Source organism: Rhipicephalus microplus, chromosome 4 (genome assembly GCF_043290135.1).
Source record: "Rhipicephalus microplus isolate Deutch F79 chromosome 4, USDA_Rmic, whole genome shotgun sequence".
Taxonomy (NCBI): Eukaryota; Metazoa; Arthropoda; class Arachnida; order Ixodida; family Ixodidae; genus Rhipicephalus; species Rhipicephalus microplus.
In genome coordinates this window covers 98,330,690-98,356,564 of record NC_134703.1, presented here as the reverse complement: position 1 = coordinate 98,356,564, position 25,875 = coordinate 98,330,690, and positions in this window count along the sequence as shown.

The following is a 25,875-nucleotide window of genomic DNA, read 5'->3' as shown; positions in this document are numbered from 1 at the left end:
ATTCGCAAAATGACAGTATTGGTTGCATTTCTAGTGCTTGCTCTTACGAAACTAAGGCCACCTGTCGCCAACATCATCTCGCATGTCCTGCATATAAACTGACTCCAACATAATATCTTACGCGTATTGCTCGTTGACTTGCGGTATAATGTGTTACGGCCATTGTTTTTACACATTAAATACCCTTGCTTAAATTTGCTTTCTATAATTTCGCATGTACCACTAGGCAGTTGAATATTTTGTTGCGCAGTTGCGTTATTGCATATGTGGGTGTCAACTTCAAGGAACCAGCGTTCTCTAAGTACATTATTCTGCTATTTTAGAATCTACTCTTCATGATATAGGTGTTGAAGCATGCAGTTACGCAGCTGAAAATTGAAATGTGGGTCATAAAATTGCAAATGTAGCTGTGCGCCTTTGTGTCCAGGACACCCTTTTGATTCTATAATTCTCTGTTTTCTTTTCTCGTTTTCACCAAGAGTAAGAGAATATAAAATAGTGGGATTCCCACAAATTGACTTTTATTATAGCATTTTGAATTTTCCGAATGAGCTCTTCGCAGCTAGCGCGGAGCATCGCCAGAAAGAGCAGTGAAAGGTTTTCGGCGTAACTGGTAAACGCCACAAAAACTTTCTCGCGCGTTTTTCCAACTTACATGCTTCTAAAGGCTTCATTATGAGCAATTTCAAAGGAGCCCTTTTTTGCGCAACCGCATTAGCATGTGAAAGCTCCAAATTTTAACTTCTCTTGCGCAAGCCAGAGTTCAAACGCTGTGCGCGCTCCCTCAGTTGCCAAGAAGCTCCAGTCATGCAACACCATAACCAATTAGCATAAGAATGATGCTTCGCTTCGTCTATCTCGTTTGTTGGCTGGTAAACGAAAGAAAAGCGTCGTTTTAATTGGAAATTGCCAAGGCTTATCTGTGCCCTATTTTGTGTTTACTGTAGTGACCCCTGTTGAGAAGGTGAAAAAAGCGCGACAAGTTCGAAGTTAGTTCAGTTAGGGCAAGAAGTTTCACGGTTTGGATGCGCCTAGTGGCCCACCCTTTAGTCGTCAAGTCTGGTGCATAAGTTATACAGCTCCCAAACGCATCATCCGACGGTGCCACGTGAATACATGGCATGCATGAACGGCGACGCTCTGTCATAGATGCCCCACCACTGAAACTATACTTGGCTATGCCTAGCGCTTTCAGGGGAGCTATTTTTTGTTGCTTTTTTTCCGTGAAATTACATACGATTGTGTTTTTTGGTGCTTGTTGTCTTTATTTCGTTTGTTTCCATGTCTGCATCACAAATTCAGCCTAGGCGCTGGCCTATCAAAAGCGCTTCAAACGTGTTTAAGAAGGTGTCTTCCACGTATATACTCTGTTTTTCGCCGCATTACTTTGAATGATTTCATCAAAATTTGATTGAAAACAGTGGTTTTCTGCAAAACTGCTAGGAGGCGCGTTGCTTTTTCGTATACGTGTGATGAAGCTCAGTAATTTTTTTTGGAATTTCCTAACGGGATTATCAGGCATAGGGGAAACAAACAATATGCAAACTAAAAGTTGTTCAGTTAATCTTTTACTTTGCATGAGCTGAACAAAACTATGGTATACTGCAATGCGTTGTTATAATAGGGAAAAAAGTCGTTATGAAGCATGGTTCGTAAACAAACAAAAAACATATGAAAACGCAGAAGCACCAGAATAGGAATGTAGTAGTGCATTCTTTGATGTGTTACGTTTCATTCTGTTCGTTGTTGCCGCATTTTGCCCTGTTTGACTATGTGAAAATTGTTTAAAAATTAACAACGCTATCGTAATATGTTAATTTTTACCGTTCCATTGGTTGGCTTGTCCTTTGCTTATTTTTATTGAACTGCTTGGCCGAGAAATTATATAAAGGTATCAACAACCAGTTTTTACGGTACCTCTTTAGTTCAACGAAAAGCTTACCGCTAAGAATGTGCGTTCACAGATTGACTTACAGTGAAAAAAATTTCAATCCGCGGTGACTAATAAAGTCGTAAACACACAACCTATATATGCTGCAAATGGTGGAAGGCGAACGGGAGAGCTTATTGCAAGGGCACCATGTACATGCGCTGCGTTTCGACATGTTCCATCACATCGGCCACGAAGGCAGTGCCACCGATGATAACACAAACGAACAGCACACAGTACAGCCGCGTCTTGTTCCTCTGTGTTATCGCTTCTTCGCGCAGCATGGTGTTAAAATGAGTTACTATCTCGCTCAGCAGTCCGCGCTACTGGAATACGATGCAGGTATGCTGACACCAAGGACATTTTCCGCAGGGCATGTAAATGTTCATAATGACAAACACCCACAGGCAAGGCTTTCCTCACAATGAACTGTCGAGGCTGGGTAAAGTCGCGGACGCCAACATCGGAAGAACAGGCGGTGCACGTGAAAAAAACGCGGAAGTAAGAAAGATGCTCAAAGCAGCAGCTATAGCCCGCATGAAGTCTTGCAATCGCCCTCTGAAAGCGTTTACTTTAGTGCCACGGATGTCGTCCGTACTGTGAAAGGGAGTAGTGAGTGCAGGAACGTGCACGACGCCCAAGCAGTGCCCTGGTCTCCCGGAACGGGCGGATACAGCACGTCGGATGAAACAGCGCGCTTCGGCGCACTTGCCGCACCGTGTGACGTCAGGCGTGTGTGTAAACAAGAGGAATATATTGAAGCTTCGCCGTATCCCAGCCTAGCCACATCTTCCAAACTACTTCTTCTTGCTTCAATGAGTCTGGCAGCGCATGAGACGCCGGGGCAAGGCAAAGTGAGTTGTCGGCCGACGCAAAAATGCTTATTGTGTTCTTTTTTTGTGAGGGGCCGACGAAGGCACGACAAGAGCATTAAAACATATAATGAATAAAGCTGGCCTCGATCAAGCGCTGGTGGGGTCTGGATACACCGTGTCGTGTTTGTGCAACCGCTTGAATGTAGGCACTGCACTGTCTGATATTCAGATAACCATAATCTTGCTTCGCTAGAAAACAATGTTGGCATAGCTCGAGTCTCGCTTACGCTGTATGTATACAAGCGAGCGCTCTTTACCTTTTTTTCAATAGATAATACTTTCCTTTGGCTGCTCGTAAGTAAAGTATATAGGAAAAGTAATCGTACATAAGCATCGATGTGATCGTAATTTTTTAATGAGATGACAAAATTAAGTACTCACCATATAATTAGTTCTTTTTTTTGGGGGGGGGGGAGTTATCTTTTCTTTCCAATTTCCTTTCGATCTTTTTTCTCGTTTCCATTCCCTCCATTTAGGGTAGCAAACCGGATGATACAAATGTGGTTGGCTTCCCTTCCTTCTTTCACGCTATTCAATCTTTCGCTCTTCACCAATAATCACATTTGTTTACCGTGAAAGGTGAACAAATTCCCCCCTCCCTTTGTTTTGAGGAAGTGAAATCCATTTGATGGTATAAATTACCTGATTGATGGTACAATCTATGTGATGGAACATTTTATGTGATGAATAAATACTTCTGTATAATCTTCGAACCCAGAACCACCACCTAATGCTAACTTATTTCTTGCTGCAGCTAGTTGTTTCATTTAGTCCACTTTAATTATTTTGCTTTTATTTAGAAACTAACCTTGAAAAAAACAACGAGTAGAGGCACTCATAATTTCATTGTTTTTGTTAGGTTTATCTATCGTTATAGCACTGTCACAAAAAAAAAACAAGCCGGAAGTGCAAAAGCTTTGAACTTTTACTTTTTGCTCTTTCACGTTGTCTGTATAGCTTTTTTTTTCTGACTGTCACAGAACGAGCGCTAAAAATTGGCGCGCCGCCAAATTCTTGCGATAACGGGCGGGAGAAACGCCGCGAGGTCAAAAGAAAAAAAAGAAAACAAACATCCAAGGCTCCCCGGTCGCGCGCTCTCCCCTCGGAAGCGTGGCTTCGCCGATGAACCTCCTCACCCCACAGCGGCGGCCGGGCAAGCGCTAGAAATTTCCAGAAGGAAAGGGACGTGTATGCCGAGTTGAGTCATCTGTCGGGGACGGCCCCCGTACAGTCTCGCGCCTCTCCCCAGCATCCGCTGCGCATCGCGCCGACGAAATGAGGAGAACTTTCTGGAATGTCGCGCGGAAGGTATTTAACCGAGCAGCGGAGATGAGAGATCAGGAGAAGACGGAAGTTAGCGCCAGAGCGCGTAGGGATTCCGCCGCGTAGTTGGCGAAGGTTTTGTCCGTAGGAGACAAAGCAGGAGAAGAAGATGATTTCCACCTGAGGGGTGACGACTCGAGCTACCGGCAAGAGTGTGTGTGTTTACCGCTATCGAGCGAAGACGCGTGGCAACAGCTGCGTGTGTGAAGCCGACGGGTTTCCGGCGAAGAAGTTTGAAGCTTGGAGAGTGGCCGATTGAAGACGCGAGGTTTCCTGGAAGAGAAACTTCGGCGAGGTTTCCTAGAAGAGAAACTTCAGAGGGCTGCGGAACGACAACAATGCTGGACTTTGAGTGAGTGATTCTCGGAAGAGTATCATCCAGACTTTTGTTCGAAGAACTTTGGACTGAATAGGTTTTCTATCTCTTTGGTCTTTGAGTGCCTTGGTTGTTCAATGCATGCGACTGCATTGTAGTGCGTATTGTTGTCTGTGTCCGTGGTTTCGAGTGTGGCTGATTTTACTGTGTTGTATGTTGTTAGATTGGTGACATATTGTATGCAACTATTGTGGAGTGTGCATTCTTGTGTATTGTTTTCGATCTGCCAATTATTGAGAATATAATTTTGTTGGTTTATCAACTCTCGGCTCTGACTTGTTCTTTGGGCCATAGCCGGCGTCCGCTGGCGCGCCAAAAAGGACCACTTCTAAATTGTCCACGCTTTCGTGGTGCGGTTCGGGGGGCCGATACTTCGGCCCTTGGAATTAGCCCGGCGATCGCCTCCCTAATTAACGGGACCTGTGTGACAATTAAATCTGGCGTCCGCGACAGGACCTTTTGGTGCACAGTGTGTCCAAAGTAGGGAGAAAGAGCCTCGAGTTGTGATAGTGCTATCGGAACGATGTTGTGTGTTGTGCAGTGTTCTCGTGACCCAGTGCAGGGGAGTGTTCCGATAGACTGATTCAGGCAGATATTTTTGCACACGGCAAGGTTTTATTTGCGAGACACAATGGATCTCGAAAAGTTAGTCGCTCTAGGTGAGAAGATGGGACTTTCTGGCGCGGAACTACGGAAGTGGGTCACCCAGAAGGAAAAAGAAGAAAAAGAGAGGGCCAAAGAAGAAAAAGCAGCTGAGTTGGAACGAGAGAGGTTGGCAGCTGAAAGGGCGAAGGAAGAAAGAGAGCAACAATTGAAGTTGGAGTTGGAGAGAGAAAAATTGGCAGCCGAAAGGGCGAGAGAAGAAAGAGAAGCGGAGATGGCTGAAAGGGAACGGCAGCGGCAGCACGAGATTGAACTCGAGCGGCTCCGTTTGCAACAGCGAAGTGAAACTCCTGTCCAAGCTAGAGTTGAAAGCAGCGAACGGGAGGACGACGGCTTCCGCTTGAACCCAAGCAAGCTGCTCGTAGCGTTTTATGAAAGGAAGGACGACCTTGACGCGTACCTTCACCGATTTGAGACGATTGCAAGGAGCCAGAATTGGCCGGAACATCAATGGGCAACTGCTTTGAGTACTTGCTTGAGTGGTGAAGCGCTCAGTGTGTACGGTAGGCTGACGCCGACCGATGCAGCCAACTATGCAAAGGTGAAAACTGCTTTGCTGAAGCGATTTAGATTTACTGTAGAAGGATTCAGGGACAGATTTCGGACAGGAAAACCAGCTGATGGTGAGACGGCTACGCAGTATGCCGCCCGACTTTGCCATTATTTTGACAGATGGATTGAACTTTCAGGGACAGCGCAGGAGTACGATGAGCTTAGAGAGCTCCTAATTAGAGAACAATTTCTTACTAGTTGCCACCCAAGCCTGTCACTGTACTTGAAAGAGAGGAAGGCTGAGTCACTTGAAGGAATGCTTGAATTGGCTGATCAATTCTTGGAATCGCAAGGTGGAACTAATTTGGCCAAGGTCAAGAAGGAGTGTCCCGATGATTCGAAGAAATTGGCTCCCGAAAAAAGAAGCGTGCACCAGAGAGCATTCCGCGATGTTTTCTGTGCAACCGAGTGGGTCATCGCGCGAAAAACTGTCGAACGATCTTTACGAGCCCTACGGCAGTAAAATGTTTCAAGTGTGGTCAGACTGGGCACAAAGCAGACGCTTGTCGGAACGGAGTGAGTCAAACTCACCAGGTATCCTGTGTGCAAGTGGCACGGAAATCTGATAATAATGCCGTCACTGATGGATTCGTAGAGTTGAAAATGGGGAGAAAATTCCTATTGTGGGTGCTGTAATGTCAAAACAGCCAACCGGTGTCACGAAGGGAATGCCAGCGCTACCTGGAAAAGTTGCGGGCAGGAAGGTTACGGTGTTAAGAGATACCGGCAGTTCCACTGTTATCGTGCGGAGAAATTTGGTACGGGAAAGTGAGTTGACAGGCAGAACGAAACCGGTTTGCCTAATTGACCGTACGGTTCGGATGCTTCCCGAAGCAGAAATTGAGGTTGAAACCCCGTACTTCAGCGGGAAGGTTACTGCTTTATGCATGACGACCCCCCTGTATGACCTTGTCATCGGAAACATCGACTGGGCGCGAGGGCCGAATGATCCAGAATGTTTGGGAGAAGACCCGAAGATAGAGCCCTCGCCAACACAGCGGCCGCGAGATACAAGGGAGGAGCATCCCGTGACGGATCTCACTAGAGCCCAAGGTGAGCAAGAGACAGCGAAGGAGAAGACGATCGTGTCGAATGAGTTCACGGGGTGCGCAGCTGGACGTACGTCGGCACGACCCCAACCAACCGAGAGTGTAAAAATGACGGAGTCGGCCAGCCAGGCCCAATGCCGTGACATGAATAAGCTGGTAAATAAACCGACAGGACCCGTTGAACGTTATGACCCGTTAACGGTGTCGGAAGTGACAACGATGGCTGAGACGCCGCCTCAGATATCGTCGTTGGAAAAGGCTTGCCGAAAAAGAACAAGGAAAAACAAGAAGAAATCGAGCGAGCACCGCAAGAAAGGACGCAAGCGCAGCTCGAAATACACAGGATAAGTGCTGAAGTCGAATCAGAATGTGTTTGGCAGTGCTGAGTGCCATATGTTGTGTTAATGTTGTGTTATCCTGTGTCACAAGTGTCGAAGTGTCTGTGCTGTGATGGGATGTATAGTGTTGTATGATTGTTGTAATGAGAGAACTTTGTACGTTTGTATTGTTTGGAATGTGTGATGAAGTGTTGTAGTCATGTACCTGTGGCTATATTTCATGTGTTGTGGAATTGAACTACAATGTAAAATTGTATTGAGCGATCTATTGTGAAGGTGAAATGTCATGAGCGACGGATGGTGTTACAGTCTGCGAGAGTGTGTGGTGACTGTTCGCGCTCGTTTGTGTGGTTTTGAATATTATGAGATAATATTCTTAAAGTGGGGGGCAGTGTCACAGAACGAGCGCTAAAAATGGGCGCGCCGCCAAATTCTTGCGATAACGGGCGGGAGAAACGCCGCGAGGTCAAAAGAAAAAAAAGAAAACAAACATCCAAGGCTCCCCGGGCGCGCGCTCTCCCCTAGGAAGCGTGGCTTCGCCGACGAACCTCCTCACCCCACAGCGGCGGCCGGGCAAGCGCTATAAATTTCCAGAAGGAAAGGGGCGTGTATGCCGAGTTGAGTCATCTGTCGGGGACGGCCCCCGTACAGTCTCGCGCCTTTCCCCAGCCTCCGCTGCGCATCGCGCCGACGGAATGAGGAGAACTTTCTGGAATGTCGCACGGAAGGTATTTAACCGAGCAGCGGAGATGAGAGATCAGGAAAAGACGGAAGTTAGCGCCAGAGCGCGTAGGGATTCCACCGCGTAGTCGGCGAAGGTTTTGTCCGTAGGAGACAAAGCAGGAGAAGAAGATGATTTCCACCTGAGGGGTGACGACTCGAGCTACCGGCAAGAGTGTGTGTGTTTACCGCTATCGAGTGAAGGCGCGTGGCAACAGCTACGTGTGTGAAGCCGACGTGTTTCCGGCGAAGAAGTTTGAAGCTTGGAGAGTGGCCGATAGAAGACGCGAGGTTTCCTGGAAGAGAAACTTCGGCGAGGTTTCCTAGAAGAGAAACTTCAGAGGGCTGCGGAACGACAACAACGCTGGACTTTGAGTGAGTGATTCTCGGAAGAGTATCATCCAGACTTTTGTTCGAAGAACTTTGGACTGAATAGGTTTTCTATCTCTTTAGTCTTTGAGTGCCTTGGTTGTTCAATGCATGCGACTGCATTGTAGTGCGTATTGTTGTCTGTGTCCGTGGTTTCGAGTGTGGTTGATTGTACTGTGTTGTACGTTGTTAGATTGGTGACATATTGTATGCAACTATTGTGGAGTGTGCATTCTTGTGTATTGTTTTCGATCTGCCATTATTGAGAATATAATTTTGTTGGTTTATCAACTCTCGGCTCTGACTTGTTCTTTGGGCCACAGCCGGCGTCCGCTGGCGCGCCAAAAAGGACCACTTCTAAATTGTCCACGCTTTCGTGGTGCGGTTCGGGGGGCCGATACTTCGGCCCTTGGAATTAGCCCGGCGATCGCCTCCTTAATTAACGGGACCTGTGTGACACTGACGACATCTAAATATATATGCGGGTTGACACTGGTGGGGTCTTTAGAATATTAAGAGCGAATGGAAGTCGTATATATGCTGCAAGCAAACCAGGAACTACAGCAAGACAAAGGAAAAAAAAGAAAAACAACACAATCTTTCATACCTAGGACAGCTGCTAGTGATGTTGCCATGTTAGACGACCGTAGTGTGCAAATTAAGTAAAAAGACACGTAAAATAAGTTCATTTGTGGAGAAGTGTGCATACTAAACTTTGTTTTTTGCATGCGTACGAGGCTGTGTATAGAAAACTGTAAAAATATATAAAAAGAAAGAATAGATAAAACTAAGGTATCTGAGGAACTCTAAGAGCAGTCTTTTAATCCGCCTGGCTGCACCGATGACAAGCAAGGAATAGCGGTCAGCCTCGTGTCTTCATTGTGTCGAACCATAAATCTCCATTAAAATGGTGTCACCTTGTTTCATGCATGCATGACACGAAAAAAAAAGCCTTAGGCTTCATCCTATACGGTAACGCCTTGATTTTAAAAACGTTGTCGAAGAATGCAAGAAAACAAAGTGATAAACGAAGAGAAAGGACACATGACAGTATAAGACAAAGATTAATAGAACCCTGTAAAAATAAAGAAATAATCCCACAGCAGCTACCACAGAAAGAACGCCGAATACACGTGACAGAGAAGTGGCCGCACCTGTTACATATACCAGGCTATCTCACGCTGTTTGGCTTGGTCACGTTCGCCATTTTCGTAATGGGAAAGAGAATAAGGTTTATCTGTTGCTTAATAATGAAACCTTCCGCGGCAATGACGGCACGGAATGCACGCAAGTTGGTGGCTGGAGCCCGACAAAAAAAAATCCTTGTCATTTCCGGGAAATACGGCATCAATTGCTTATTTCCTCTGTTAAGAGGCGCATGACATGTAGCTTTGTTTAAAGTGAATGACAGCACGTACAGAAAGAAAGAAGAGACAACGCCAAGGCTTTTTTTTTTCCTCAAAAAGTTGCTGTCATCACTTTTGTTTAGATTTGATTGTGTTATCAAGTGTTCCTCCTGTTGTTCACTCATCTTCTCTTTATTAGTACTGTCGTACAGTTAGAGATATGCAAAACGAACTAGACCAGCGTCGTTCCCTTTTGCTGCAGCATCGGTCGTGCTGCATTCGTTTGGATAGACAGCAGTACAGTGTGTGGTTGTCTGGGCACTTTCGAGCTGAGCCCAGCAGTTTCTCCTGACCGCACGGCGGCATACGTGGTCATACGTCGTGCTTAACAAGGGGTCCCGTCACGCTCAATAAAGGCGCCCGTATGCCTGAGCAGCCACCTGCACGGGGAACCACGCGAGAAGCAGCGAGCGTCGTGGACGTGTCCCACAGATTGAGCCCCGGCTGCATTCCGTCCTTCGCAATCACGACGGCTTTGGTCGCATTTAACTATAATCACCACCATTCCCGAGTGGGAAAAATGCGGGAAGACGGCAAAGAATGAAGCGCTAAAGCGCTTCTTCTTCGAAAAGGAAAGTCTTGTTGCACAAGCACCTAGTACATAAATGAACAAAACAAGTAAAAAACTGTATACATATTTCACACAGGGCACCGAAACTCTGACTAATCTCTGCACACTAACATGCACACAAATTATGAGGAAAAGTGCACTACCGATTACAATATAGCCTTATATGAATTATGAGTGTCACTTATTGTTGGGCCTATGCCGACTGCGCTTGAAGTTTTGCCTATATTCACAGTTGTAGGAATGTATACACTTGTAACGTATTACCCCAGAAACTGTAAGGGCTCGAGCACTACGCCCAGCACTCTGTTCATCGCAGGCGCTGCCGACAAAGCAAAATGTCAACAGTCCCGTAACCAGAGGGGAAACGAGCTGCAGTGCATGTGCCAGCCCTGCAAGCGCACGGCCTTCGAACGAGAGGCCAGCGCGCTTACAAAGAGCTCTAGTACACTACTGATAAGTTTCGCGAAATGATGCAAAGTGACATGATCTTAAAATAATGTTTTGTATGCTGACCAGAAATGTCATTACCAGATGTACAGAAATATTACTTGTATTACGTTAAGTATGCAAACCAAAAACGTGTTTAAAGTGTAGTGTATAAGTTGGATTTTTCTTCTTCAATGTGTTCGGTATCTGTGTATAAGTGATATGTTTATCAAAACAATCTGCATCTCTAACTAAAATGTCGTTCATTATACTGTCTGCAGTTTATATATGTTATAAATGCATGAATTCATACTAGCCTTATGCTAAGGATTCAGATGCTGCTAACATAATTTTCTTTACCGTATGTTGTTTGTTCATAAAAAAGTTCAAAGTTCAAAAAGTAAGTGATTTTACAGTTCAGTGGCTTGTGATATCGACATGCTGAGCGTTCATTTTTTTCGTTCTCGTCCACTCTATTGGTTATGCTGACAATGGCCAGTGAAGGAATGGACACCGAAGAGCTGTGCGCTAAAAACAGAAAAAATTCTACAAATCACCCACATTTTTCACATATTGTTCACTATCGCGTATGCACACATAGAGTGGATGACCTTTATAGTTGAAAGAAAATTATTTTTTACGTATGCACAGATGCTTGACGATTGAAGCTGGAAGGGTGTGGCCTCATTGTTTATCTCTGGGATATTTCTGCGTTAAACTCGAAGGTTAACTAAAAATATTTCTTTGATGTTGGGTTACACGTACCTAGAATTTGTAATCGGTGTTTGACGCCCGCGTGCTTCCTTCCTCATCCCATTGGACCAGTCGTCAGTAATGGCGTTTGCCTCTGTTATTTCGCACGTACTTCAATGACTTTGGTTGCACTGGTTCTCACTGCTACCAATCAGCTTGCCGCTTGTGGTGTTTGTAATACCCGTGTTGCTGTTGGTGTCATTACGCTATTGTGAGAAATTGGTTTCGCAAGACATATGACATTGTTGAACATATGTCAGTGCGTATAACGCTTGTTCACGTCTGTAGCGTTGTTTCGTAACTTTGCGCTCAATAAAAAAATTACACCACAGCCACCTTCCCTTAGGTTGCTTCGCATAACATTGATTCCCACGGTACATGAAATCTGTCAAATATCTCACAAAGGATTTAAAGTAATAAGATTCTTTCTATGGGGTAATGCATTCTTTAAATACCTTTAAATAATCATTTTCAGCAAACTTCGACTAAAGTTCATGCATAGTTTAGGTGGCGAGATATCTGCTAGCTTTAACGAATACTTAGAGTAAATGTTTGATGAAAGTGCCAGCCAGACATGTTGTAGTTGCTTTGCTGACGAAAAGACATGAAAATTCTTGACAGCTTGCACTTAGTGAGACAGTCTAACCCATGCATATTTTTATACGGCAGGCATAAACATCTTAGGAAAGCTGGTATTTCCTTGTCCAAAAGCCTGCTCTTTTTAAACCATCACGTTACTGATCTTGAGGCAGCATACTGGAATTGATTCATAAGATGGGCCGGGACGAATGTCAAGTACTTATGCGTAACTTCTGATGAAGCCATGTGAGACATTTGGTTGACTGGCAACGCGCAAGAGATAGTACTCTACATTTAAAGTCGAAAGATTCTTCATAAGCGTTTAAGGAATACTGACATATGGGAAAAACTATTCATCTAGAGAAAGCAGACCCATGTTTTTTAGCCACGCCCTCGAGAACTTAATCCTTAATGTACCTAAGTGGTTTATACGCTTCTTTGTACGCTCACTTTAGGTTATGCGTCTATATAAAGGAGCAGCCAGAAAATGAGAAGATATGTCATCGAGGAGTGAGAGGCACGCAACAATGACTATGGTCTTGAAATGCATACAAAACATGCTTTAAGTTTATCTCTACTGATTTGACAAGAAAAAGACACTGAATTTAACCTAATAGGTAATAGCTTTAAAGTGAAAAAAATGTTACAACGGTGTCATAGTGGCTTAAAGCATTGCTGTCCAAACAGTGCAAGAGAAGCAGATTAAACATATGTTACCGACATGGCGCACACAAATGAACTCTTCAAAGTTAGGCCGCATCATGATCCAAACAAATATTGAAAAGCGCGAGTTGAAGAAAAGAACATTATTATATGGTGAAGGAAGAGAGCAAGAATTCTCTGAATGATACCTAACTGACAAAATTTCTACCCTGTTTGCCTAATATACACTGATTAGTATAAGTTTAGTCTTCTAATATTGGTAATGTTTTGTTTAGGATGATAACGGAGGCAAATGATTTTACTTACAATGGCATACCATCCACCCCACAAGAGTTTATTGTTAGACGAGTTAGTGCTTTGACATAGAAACCAGCGCGAGGGCACAACTAAACACAACACACAGAAAGAAACAGTTCTAGTCTGTTTCTTGCTCTGTGCTGTGTTTAGTTGCGCCCTCACGATGGTTTTTATGGCGCACCAAGCATGCAAGAAATGCCAAGTGCGCTATGCTTCAAGTGAGTGGCCAGAGCAGAGTTGTAGTGCATGTAAATAATAGTTGTTAAAAATACTTTCATGTTTAAAATTGTCATTTTATTTCAAAAAAGAAAGCAGTGCTTTCCTATTGTCTTGTTAAGCAGTTTATCTCAAAAAGTCAGCAGAAGTGAATATTGCAAACTTGATGCGTGTAAGCAATAGTTGATTGTTTTGTAAAGCTTGCTATGTCGCAGTTATTCTATGTCTGCAGTGGAGCTCACTAACTATTAAAATGAACTAGAAGAAGATTTGCCGCACACTGAACAAAAACTTAGATGTAACATTTGTAATAAAATATTGTTAACATGATCGTCAATTGAAAATTCTAAATTATTTGTCGTTATTATTACAACGCATAGAAAATGCTTTGTCAGCATAGTATCAGTAAAAAGTGCAATATTGTTGAGAATAATTTTGTTTACCAGCTTTTGTTTATCTAAAAATGGCAGAGAGCATCGATCTTATTGGTCATTATTCAACACCAACATGCACGCACACGCAAACAGTCTAGACAAAAATTCTAAATTTTAAAGGAAGCAACCCAGTTCATTGGTGAGTTCTTATCAAACCAAACGCGCTTTCTTGTGGCACCTTGTCTTGTGTTTTTTAACGTTGGCAGTGAGACATGCAAGCAAACGGATGTTCACGGTAATATTCGTTAACGGCATTTATAAATAATAAGATCGGTAAGAGATACAAGCGTATATACGATGAACGCTTAATAATATATCGGGTTTATATTTGCAAAACCATGATAAGACTATGAGAGACATAACGAGTGGCTAAAGTGCATTTTATTAAGATTAGCGTATTCGCAAGGCATGTGCTTTCAAACAAAAAAAAATGTGCAGAGCCGTAAACATTTTTTCTGTAGGCATATTAAGTGTCGGTGCAAAATATTGTACCTTTGTTTCTCAATAGTAGCATTCACGTTGAGGGAGTTACAGAGTTGCATTCCAGTCGACTATAGGAGCTAGAACATGGTTAAAGTATTCTGATCGCTCATGTTGTCATAACTACAAGAGTACATTGTGCGAATAAACAGACTAAGGGAACAAAAATATAAAAAACCCGAATAAATCAAACAAGAAACTCCAAATGCATGCTTACTTTAGAAAGCACCGCACAGATTTATTATCAGAACTCGCGGGTGTAGTGTTCCAGACTGTTACTACCACCATAGCTGTGTAAGCAATCGATTCCCATAAATTTCGAAATCACGCTTGGTTGCAATACCAGCCACTTTTAACCACTTCTTCAGTGATCACCAGAGTCTGGTCTTTTATCCCTGTATTCCATATTTCATCATTACCCCATGGTTACGCACTCAGCATTGCAATTCAACATGAACGCTTTCGAAACGCAACCGAAAAAATCAGAAGTCTAGAATGTATGCACGTCAACCAGTAACTCCCCGAGGAAGGGCTTAATGAGATGGTATTTAGTGGTTTAATATTAGAATAGCTCATCGTTAGCGTATCAACGTTCAGCGTTGGAGATGCGCGTATGAAAAGTTCCTCGACTTCCTAAATTAGCCACCATTAGGGCAGGTACCTCATTGGCATTAGGCAAGAACAGACTTCTCCTAATTATGACTAAGAGGTCGGAAACAGCTATTGCGCAATCGAAAAGAGGCTTGCATAATGACAGTGTTGTCTCGGTTTTTTTTCTTTTAATTTGCTCATGACCTCATGACGTATTACCACAAGACGCTGTCTATACTATCGAATTCATAGAGTCAATCTGTTTAAAGGAACGCCGTGAAAGGTGTCAAGTTACAAAAAAATAGTACAGCAGGATGATGCTAGAATTACTATTTCAATGTTTTCGTACCATTTTTTCACTGTATTACAAAACAGGGAGAAAGACAGTAAGCATTTCAGCAATTTCAGCATAGAGAAAATCAAAACCACTGAATTATTTCGATGGATTTTAGACACCTTAGGGACACTTGAATGATTGCATTGAATGTACATGCGTCCTAGCGTCCTTAGAGGCTAGGGTCACAATTTGACCTTGATGTGGTGGTAGGTCAGGATCTTCGACAGCAAACAGGCGTAGTGGCTTGTAGACGTCTTGGTCGAGCACGGAGGCCGTATTAGTAAGGTGCAGCATATGGCGGCCGAAGAAGAAGATCGAAAGTCCCACACTAAAATTTGTGTGAGAGTGGTCCGGGTAAGCACACTGAACTTGGATGCAATGAAAGATGTAATCGATAAAAAACACGAGCCGTATACAAGGAGCAAAAGGCTGAATAGTGTTTCCCTAAGTTGCGACTAGAGTGGGCTCATTAAAAGGTGTCAATAATTTTTTAGGCATTTGCAAAAGTCATATCTAATCACAGAAACTGTATCATCGGTATCCACCAAAGCATACACGCAATCTCCTTCCACTATATCAGAAACCTTGTTGAATTGGCGTGCTGAAGGAATATTAGCCCTACTTTCACATGCAACATGGCCACTGCGTAGGACGACTTGGTTGTGACGAGGTTGATTGGCCGGGAACTTGGGAGCGAACAAGCGCCACGAAACCGAAGATGAAGCGCATGTACAAACAAACACGATGAAGCTGTCAGCCCGAACATTTGACGATGACCGACTACTGTATAAATGAAGTTGCAGGGAATGATAAATGCCCACAAAACACACACACACACACATATATATATACATATATATATGTATATATATATATATATATATATATATATATATATATATATATATATATATATATATATATATATATATATATATATATATGCAGGCTTTGAATTGTGGTTGAGTGGCCGTAACGTTGCAAGTAGTCAAATAGATCCTACGTCAGTGGTCACAACGTGGTTTATTTCGACGTTTCAACCTAGAGTCTGGCCTTCATCAGGATTGATGAAGGCCTGATGAAGGCCAGAATTTATATATATATATATAGAATACAGCCGCTTTTATCTACAAAGTTCATATGATACATTTCAAGAAAGCAGACAACGAAACGTAGTTAGCGTGGTAGTTTGTTCTTTCATACCTTACTTTCTCCGACCTCCAAAGATCACACATTTCTGCCAACAATACCTGGCTGCCACATGTCGTTGTGGCAGAACTCTTCATTTTGATAAGTCAGGAAGAGCTTGACTTGGAGATTGACTTATTCTTCATCCGGAGAACGTTCAACGCCGTCACTTTGTGCGAGGTCAGGTGTACATGGCGGGCCAGGCCAAATTTCGCCGCTTGCATAATATGGCTGCATTTGTCACCGTCTCCTGCTCTGATGCGAGCCGCATTTTCAAAATAGGAGCCAGAATAATGAAGAGGATAGCCTTTCTTGGGGTACTTCAACGCAAAAATTGTAAAATCGACAAGTAGTGCTGACTGGGGGAGTTGGTGCATGATGAAATGATATTGCTATAGCGCAGCTCAGTTTGATCGTCAAGAAGGGGAAAAACAGACGACAGTGTGAGCGCTACGGTTTTTCCCCTTCTTGACTACATATATCTTCCTTCATGCTCAAACTGAGCCGCGCTTAAGCAATAGCAAAAATTTTGGTCTGTCTGTCAATTTGTTTTGGTGATAAATGGTGTTTAAAGGTAGTTAATGCAGCGAAAGTTTGATGTGGACCCTTTTTATAATTGTAAAGCCAGCTTTCCTGCCATGTAGATTGACCAACTAATGGCGGCTGATTACTTGTGGCAAACAGCGTGTTCAAGCGCAGTTTTATAGTGCCACGTCCTGAAGTGTGTACATTCAGCCCTCTTTACGCAAACAAGCATAATAGACAAGCCCCATCACGTGACGCTAGGACGAATGCGCAAGAATTACTGTATCGTATATCTAAAGGAGTGGAGTTTCCTATGGGTCCACCATCTAGCCCGTTGAGGCGTCAAAGTTAAGCAGAAAAGCCACTCTTGTGAAATGTAGGCGCTGGCACGGCTCCGCGGCTTAACATTGTCTTCACCCGTTCTTGACGCTTCTGTGGTGCAAACACTTTCCCTTCGAAGAAGGAAAAAAGAAACACTCGAACAAACAACCATTTCAAATATTAAAAACTGGTGGTTTATGTGAGAAAGGAGTAATTATTGGAAGCAATATTTTGTTCCCATTGCTTTAAATTTCAATTACGAAAGGTCTGACAGACACTATTTTGGAAAAATGAAGTTTTAAAATTTTTCAATTCATGTTTTTTTACCCAGCTCTTCGAAAGACTAAGTAGACGTCATAATAAAATCATGAGTGGTGATGAATAAAGTGGTTGTCACTCTCTGTTTTAAGAACAAACAAGATGACAAGAACATTAAACAGATCGAGGAAGACAAGGCATATAAAATGAACATTAGGTACCAGAACTTTAAGAACGCTAACATCATCTTAATACATAAGAAAGGAGATGACAAGGACTTGAAGAATTACAGGCCGATCAGCTTGCTCTCTGTAGTATACAAGCTATTTACAAAGGTAATTGCTAGCAGAGTAAAGAAAACATTAGAATTCAATCAACCAAAGGAACAAGCAGGATTTAGAACAGGCTACTCAACAATTGACCACATTCATACTATCAATCAGGTAATAGAGAAATGCTCAGAGTATAACCAACCACTATACATAGCCTTGATAGATTACGAGAAGGCGTTTGATTCAGTAGAAATGTCAGCCGTCATGCAGACACTGCGGAATCAGGGCGTAGATGAAATATATATAAACATTCTGGAAGAAATCTACAGGGGATCAACTGCTACCATAGTGCTTCATAAAAAAAGCAACAGAATACCAATAAAGAAGGGTGTAAGGCAGGGGGACACAATCTCCCCAATGCTATTCACTGCGTGCTTACAGGACGTTTTCAGAAGCCTAGAATGGGAACAGTTAGGGATAAGAGTTAATGGAGAGTACCTCAGTAACCTGCGCTTCGCCGATGACATTGCATTGCTGAGTAACTCAGGGGACGAATTGCAACTCATGATTACGGAGTTAGACAAGGAGAGCAGAAAGGTGGGTCTTAAAATTAATCTGCAGAAAACGAAAGTAATGTACAACAACCTCGGAAAGGAGCAGCGCTTTGCGATAGGTAATAGTGCACTTGAAGTTGTAAAAAACTATGTCTACTTAGGGCAGGTAATAACCGCAGAGCCTAACCACGAGATTGAAGTAACTAGAAGAATAAGAATGGGGTGGAGCACATTCGGCAGGCACTCTCAAATTATGACAAGTAGATTGCCACTGTCCCTCAAGAGGAAGGTATATAACAGCTGTATCTTGCCGGTACTTAGCTACGGAGCAGAAACCTGGAGACTCACAAAGAGGGTTCAACTTAAATTGAGGACGACGCAGCGAGCAATGGAAAGAAAAATGGTAGGTGTAACCTTAAGAGACAAGAAGAGAGCAGAGTGGATTAGGGGACAAACGGGAGTTAAGGATATCATAGCTGCAATAAAGAAGAGGAAATGGACATGGGCCGGGCATGTAGCACGTAGACAGGATAACCGCTGGTCATTAAGGGTCACCAACTGGATTCCCAGAGAAGGGAAGCGGGGTAGGGGGAGACAGAAGGTTAGGTGGGCAGATGAGATTAAGAAGTTTGCGGGTATAAATTGGCAACAGCAAGCACAGGACCGGGTTAACTGGCGGAACATGGGAGAGGCCTTTGTCCTGCAGTGGACGTAGACAGGCTGATGATGATGATGATGATGACCAGAACTTTCATGTGGCACAGTACTTGCACTTTGTGTTGCGCTGTTTTGATAGACTAACGAAGATAATAGTCACACATTCACAAGCGCATGTACTTCAAAATCTGCCCCCCCCCCTCAACAAGTTCAGACTGTAAAGATGGAAGTGCTGTGTTGTGCATGTGCATAACGCGGAACGGCTACGGCAGTGAAAGTACTCACTTGTGTGCGATGCCTAACAGGGACAGCTTAGGCTCTCGTCACATGAACTACAGTTTAATACTTCATTTTTTAATTATTGGGTACTGTGAGGCGAAACAGGCCCATACAGGAGTGAACAGTGAATACGTAGATCGGTTTCGCAACAGCGTTGACTATATATAACTAGCCAGCTGTTAGGAGTGAACGAGAAGCCATATATAACCTGTTTGTTCTCGCCTACTCACTGCCCCGCCGTGGTGGTCTAGTGGCTAAGGTACTCGGCTGCTGACCCGCAGGTCGCGGGTTTGAATCCCGGCTGCGGCAGCAGCATTTCCGATGGAGGCGGAAATGTTGTAGCCCCCTGTGCTCAGAATTGGGTGCATGTTAAAGAACCCCAGGTGGTCAAAATTTTCGGAGCCCTCCACTACGGCGTCTCTCATATTCATATGGTGGTTTTGGGACGTTAAACCCCACATATCAATCAATCGCCTACTCACTGTCACAAAAATGTTATGAGATATTTGTTGTGCCGCGTAATCGCAACAGAAATAACGTACAAAAAATGGTTGTGATAGGCAAAACACCAGGTAAGCTCCAACAAGAAGCATTCATTGCCGTGCCGGATCGCTGGACTGCTTGGGACAGCCATGGCGTGGAAGTAAATTAGGGGTGCTGGTGCTGCGGCCGCCAACACAGGCGCCGCCTTGAATTTGGCTTTTCGGCAAGAATAATGCTTATTGCGCACGTGAGCACGTTTCACTCTTAGGGACGCTAGCGGCGAGTTCTGTCGAAAGCGTTACTTTCCTGCCTACAGGTAGGTTATGCAGTCAATCTAGTCTACGCTTCAACTACATCAAGTACCACAAATAGTTGGGCGAATATAATATGCAGCGTAGGACAGCATACTGGCTAAACACCTGGCCCGCTTTCAGATATGGAATCAAATTCTGCACAAGCTTTCTTCTTCATGAGTATACATTCTTTGTGAGTAAATAAGTATAAATTCTTCGAACAAGGAATAAGTATATATTGCTTGAATAAAGAAAAAGACAAACGACGCTGGTATGAATTTGGTATTCATTCCACCCCCTTCGGTTCCTAGAAGATAAACAAAAGTACAAAGTGAGCAATGCGTCGGAAGAACCGGCTCGGGGAGTTTCTTGCTGAATAGTGCCGAAAGTGGAAGCTCGGTTACTTTGAAGGCAGCTCATTTCATGAGCGCGCGGTGAGCACCTTCTTTTATTCACGAGGCGAGTCCCACCACACGGAGCAGAACACTGGGTGGCCTACATCGACTGCAATCGATATAGACACCGTGTGGCTGCCTTTGCACACGCAAGCCTTCTTCACTCTTGTATCGGGTGGTGGTCCGAGCCACGCCTGGGAAACGAATAAACAACGCACGGCTGCGGTGTTCTCGATTTATACTTTCTATGTATACACGCCGAGTGCCTTGTTTATCTTTGTTTCCGTGGTACGCCGGCATAGCAGTGAAACAGGGACAAATGTGGCGTTTTTCAACTGAACGCAAACAATCCAAGAACGTTATCGTTTGGCTTGGAGTGAACAAATGTCGTGGCAGTACCTCCTTTATTTTTTTGTGGTTATTCAAGTGCAATGTGTGGATATACAGTTGTTCGGGAAGCTGCACTTTTTTCCGCTATAAGTGAATCACCTAGAAGTAAACACCTGTCTTTTTCACCAAACTCAACGGTTCATGTTGAAGCAATATCTACAGAGGACACAAGGTAAATAAAAATAACACTAATTTCAAAAGCAGTCGGAACTAATTTATGTGTAACAACAGTTTTCTTGCAATAGTGGGCAACATTGCTGCCACAATTTTAGGACATAGCGGAAACACAGAACTGAAGATGGTGTAGAATGAAAAGTTATTGCCAAAGTTAGCCATAGAAGTCATTGCGCATAAAATGATGAACGCTCGCCATTTAACAAATGTAATTGGTGGATAATAGCAACTTTACGTAAATAACGTGACTTGGTCGCCCATGCCACTGATCTACTGCTGGTTTGGGTATGTGCTCTCTGACAGTTCATCCCGGGAAGTTTAGCAAGAAGATTCCCACTTGTTGGGGCTGACACAAAGCGAAGTGCTAAAATTAGCTTTCATTTAACAAAGCCCGTATAAAGTTGCATTTCTTCGCTAGGAATCAATCGATTTTAAATGTCGGTTGCCCCACCGCGATGGTCTAGTGGCTAAGGTACTCCTGCAGCCGCGGAATCGAATTCCGACTGTGGCCGCTGCATTTTCGATGAAAGCGGAAACGCTGCAGGCTCGTGAGCTCAGATTTGGGTGCCGTTAAGAGTACGAGGCAGGTACGGTGGGTTTCTTCGCGGTAGCTGGCTCCCCGCCGTCGTCAGCGTAGCCGATCTTCGCCAGTGAGGAGACGCGTCCGTAAGAGAGATAGAACGAAGATTTATTTACAAGATGTAATGAGATGGAACTGTACAGTGATTCAGCAGATATTCAGCATTATGTACAACAGAGATTCAGCTCTCATTTACAAAATGTCCTCGGCTTTTATAGCCCATCGTCTCCTTACACGGAGATTCGAAAAAAGGTGGTAACCACTTTTGCCACGAATCAAGTGACGTGAAGTCTCAGTGGTCCACCCACCGGAAAGGGTGCAAGAATTGGGCTACTCGTGAGAAGAATAACGTGGGTGAGAATGTCCAATGGTCATCACGAATGCACCACACAATGACGCTTCTGGCCCACGCTACCTCGACGGCACCACAGGGCGAGGAGGTAGAGTCCGGATAGAGAAAGTTGAGCTCCTCCGGGGAGATAGCCGCTGACACGAACGTCAGCAGCAGTTCATGGCTGCTTTCAGCTACAAGCTTCAAAAACCACGGCCGCTGGATGAAAGAGCGCACGTGCGCTCTTTCATCCAGTAGCTGTGCTAGAACTCTCTCGAACATGGTAGTCCCAACGCTCGAAATCTGAGAACGGCTTCTTCGACGCCTTTCCACGCTTCCGAACTGTTGGAGTTTTGCGATGGCCTCGCGTAGATGAGAATAGCCGAGTCGAGAGGTTACCTTTATGAGAACAGCCACAGTGGCGCCGTCCAACGCTGTTTGAGCCCGTTCAACAAAAGAATTGTCTCGCGAAGCTTTTGTTGAGATCCGACCACAGAGAACTACCTGGAACCTCTACAGGACAGCGTCTTGCTGACTGGGCACCGACGGGGTCGAAAGCATCCTAGCAGTCTGGCTTACGCACAGTGGTGTCTGCCCAGACGAACCGCCGTTCTAAACGTAACAGTGCACGTTAAAAAACCCCAGGTGGCTGCAATTTGCGGAGCCCTCCACTACGACGCCTCTCATATTTTATGGTACTTTTGTGACGTTAAACCCCACATATCAATTAATCAAATAATCAATCAATCAATTAGTCAATCACTCAATCAATCAATCAAATGTCTTTTGCGTGTTGGTATTTCCCAAGCCAAAGTGCATGACTGGAGTACCACTCTTAAGACGATTTGACTCAGTTGCACCTATAAGCATTATAAAAATTTATCAATCTTGGGGATCTTAAGGTTCGGAAAGGTAAATGAGCTTAGTTAGATATTTTTCACACACAAAAAACTACGCATAAAGTTGATGAGCTGGGCATGAACACGAATATACCTAACTCGTGCTTGTCAATTTACTTTTGAAGTCATGATCTCGGTGCGTGTTCTTTCCCTCTCAGCTACGGAAGAGTAGAAAACCTACATGGAATCTTTCCTGCCACACTTAAATTTGGGCAAAATGGTGATGCCTTCTTTCCTAGCTTCCATTGTTATGTGCATTGTAGTATGTGTCTTGTTTGGCGATCGCTAGTCTAGAACGCACCTTTCCAACCATCACTTAGCACTCAGGCATACTAGCGGAGATTCTCCTCCTCGCTTCATTGCACCTAAAATTTCCAGTGAAGGCAAAAAACACTACCATCCTACAAGGATTTTTGCTGTACAGGCAAACTGCCCTGCAGTTTTAGCAATTATTTTACGGCATACAGTCAGCTGATAAAGCACTGAACATACGAACCGAATAAGGAAACTAACAAGTGGGTAATACAAGTGAAAGTTTGCTGACAACCAAAAGAAGAAACGAGTGTGTGGAGCACAGCACGCTAGAGACAGTGGGTAGCCGGTAAAAACGCCCTTTTTGTCCTTTCTTGGCCAGCAGGTGGCTGATGACCTGTAAAGAAAAAAAACGGGAAAGGATAGCGACACAGGGCGACAAGGCACCAGCCGTCTCGAACATTTGTCATCGCCGTCCGGCTTTTCACCAAGCTCCTAGCCGCAGCCACAGCCGTCTTCCTTTCTGTTTGTGGTAAGAGAAGTGCCTATCCTCGTGCTACAACATGGGCTGGCAGTTGGAACATGATATAAATGTCATTCAAGCTTCCCTATATTTCTTTAATTACACGATCATACAAGGCGTACGTACTCAAAATACTTCTCACAAAAACGAGATGTGCAGTAAACGACTGAGTTCGCGCTGAATCACCAAGAACAATGACGTGCTACATTTCTTTACTACAAGAAATTGATTGAAAGTATCAAATAAACAACCTTTATTAACGCATAAATTACTAAGTTAGAAACCTTTTATTATTTTTCTCTCAAGTAGTCTAGCCTAACCAGTGATACTGCTGCCGTTAAGAGCACAATCGCACCAGCCACGAATATATGCGGTAACGATGCTGAAGAAAAGCGTGGCAGTCAGACAGGGCACCTTCAACTGTACTGTGCCTCTGGGGACAGTCGAGAATCCATCATTGGTCGATATATGCAATAACAGTCATTCTTTAATGACCTTCATTGGGACGTGGGACATAAAACTCTTGCGAAAGAGGAAACAACGCCCACCAGAAGACCATAAAGGCCACGGATTCTGGCCAGTCGAGCACGTAACCATATGCTGCAATGCACTGCATCATCAGGCCTATAGACTTGTACAACTTGTGTAACATGTATAACAGAATAACCGACATTAGGGCAATGAGGTACAACCGGAACCATGTCGTTTTTATTGGACCTTAGGGACAACGCACTATGCGCAGATTGAGGTAAAGGGCAGTTCACTCAGGGTGGTTTTACGGCGTCAGTCACATAACATGGAGCTGAAAAAAATAGATATCTTCAGCAGCATGAACTCATGGTTTTCACAGGTGCTTTTTTTATAGTTGCTACACGTGGGAGTCTACGGAACAACTAAAAATATTTCTTTATCGTGATCAACATTATCATCATTGAATCATCAGACTGATCACACCCAGTGAATAGCAAAGGCGTTCGAGCCCTTTTATAACCCAATAAGAGTCAGCATTAAAACATGCTTAGTTAAAGTGGGGCTGATGCAGTGATAGTGTAAGCAGCATAAGTGCTTAATGTTGAAAGTGCATGGTGACTCACGAATTTTTTTACATCGCTCATACTGCAGAATACTCGAAGAGCATGATATTTTCAATTCAACACAAGTAGACAATAGGGCCAGGTGAATTCGGCTCATGCAAATGTGGTGACTATTAGCATGCGAATTATCTCGTGCGCGATTTGGAAAAGTAGCCGAACAATTAACTGAAATATTTGTACAAAAACATTTTGTGAGGTAGAGTTCCAGATTGGCCTAATAGCAATGTTTATACACTTGCGAGCTCTATTTCATTTCTGAGGCCCTGTTACGCTTTCTGTAAGCGTGCACTTGTGTTGAAGATGTGACGCAAGGCAAATAGGTGTTAAGAGGACGCACACTTTTAGCTGTCCGAAATATCTGATAGAAGTAAACGGGAAACAGTGTGCGAAGTGATGAAACGCTGAAAGGTTAAGCAGGTGTAAGTCCTGCTTGTTATGTTATATTTCGTGCAGCGACGCGCTAATTTATTCATTCATTTCAAATTCAACAATTTAATAGCATTGCTCGCGTCTGTGAACGGAGAAATGACGAGATAATAAAAAAAATTATTCGCAACAAACACCCACAATCTGCACACCAGCAAACTTTGTCTCACCCATTCGGCCAGCGTTGAGCGGGTTACTTAAATTACATGGCCGACACGCCCAAAAAATACGTCCGTCCTATGGGAATCAGAAGGCAGCTTTATATGTCATGAATAGGTCCAGCCATGTCGTTATTTCCTATCACTAGTTTTGCCCGCCAGCGTACGCTAAAAGGTCTCTAATGAGCCAGAGAAGTGTCAGAGCATATTTCGCCGCTACCACTTTGGGTACTGAATTAGGGGATAAATCTAGCGGAGCACTGGTGGGAGACATATATTAGCGTTGCGTCTCACAACCGATTGAAATTTCCAACATGCACTGCCCAATACAAACTAATCTAACAAACCTAATCTTTCAGCTACTCCTAGAATAAAGCTTCTACTGAAATATGCTGTCAATACTTACGTTGCACTGGAACGTTATAACGTGCACTTTTCATTAGTTTCTCTACCTAATACTTTACTTCATCTGCAGAGTCTGCTTTCTGCGGCCGCGCTGGTCTAGCGATTATGGAAATCGAATTCTAACCCGAACGTGTTTTAGAAAAGTGGCTAACGATTTCGCGTACTTGGTACTCTACTACGGGAAAGCATAGAGCCGTCCCGTCCTCCTCTCGTTTGGGATGAATGTCGGGAGATCGAATGCCGGCTGCGTGGCTGCTTTTTTATGTAGGTCAAAGTATTTGAGGCCCGTGCGCTTGGATTTTGGGCATGGTAAAAAACCCAGGTGGTCGAAGTTTCTGGAGTTCTTCACTATGGGTCGTTAAAGAGCAGATAATATTGCACAGCCGCTTTTTTTATAAAGGTCAAGCGACACAATGTCTGCTTCTGCTCTAAGCATCTTTTTGCTACGTGGGGTTGCAAACTTGTTGTAC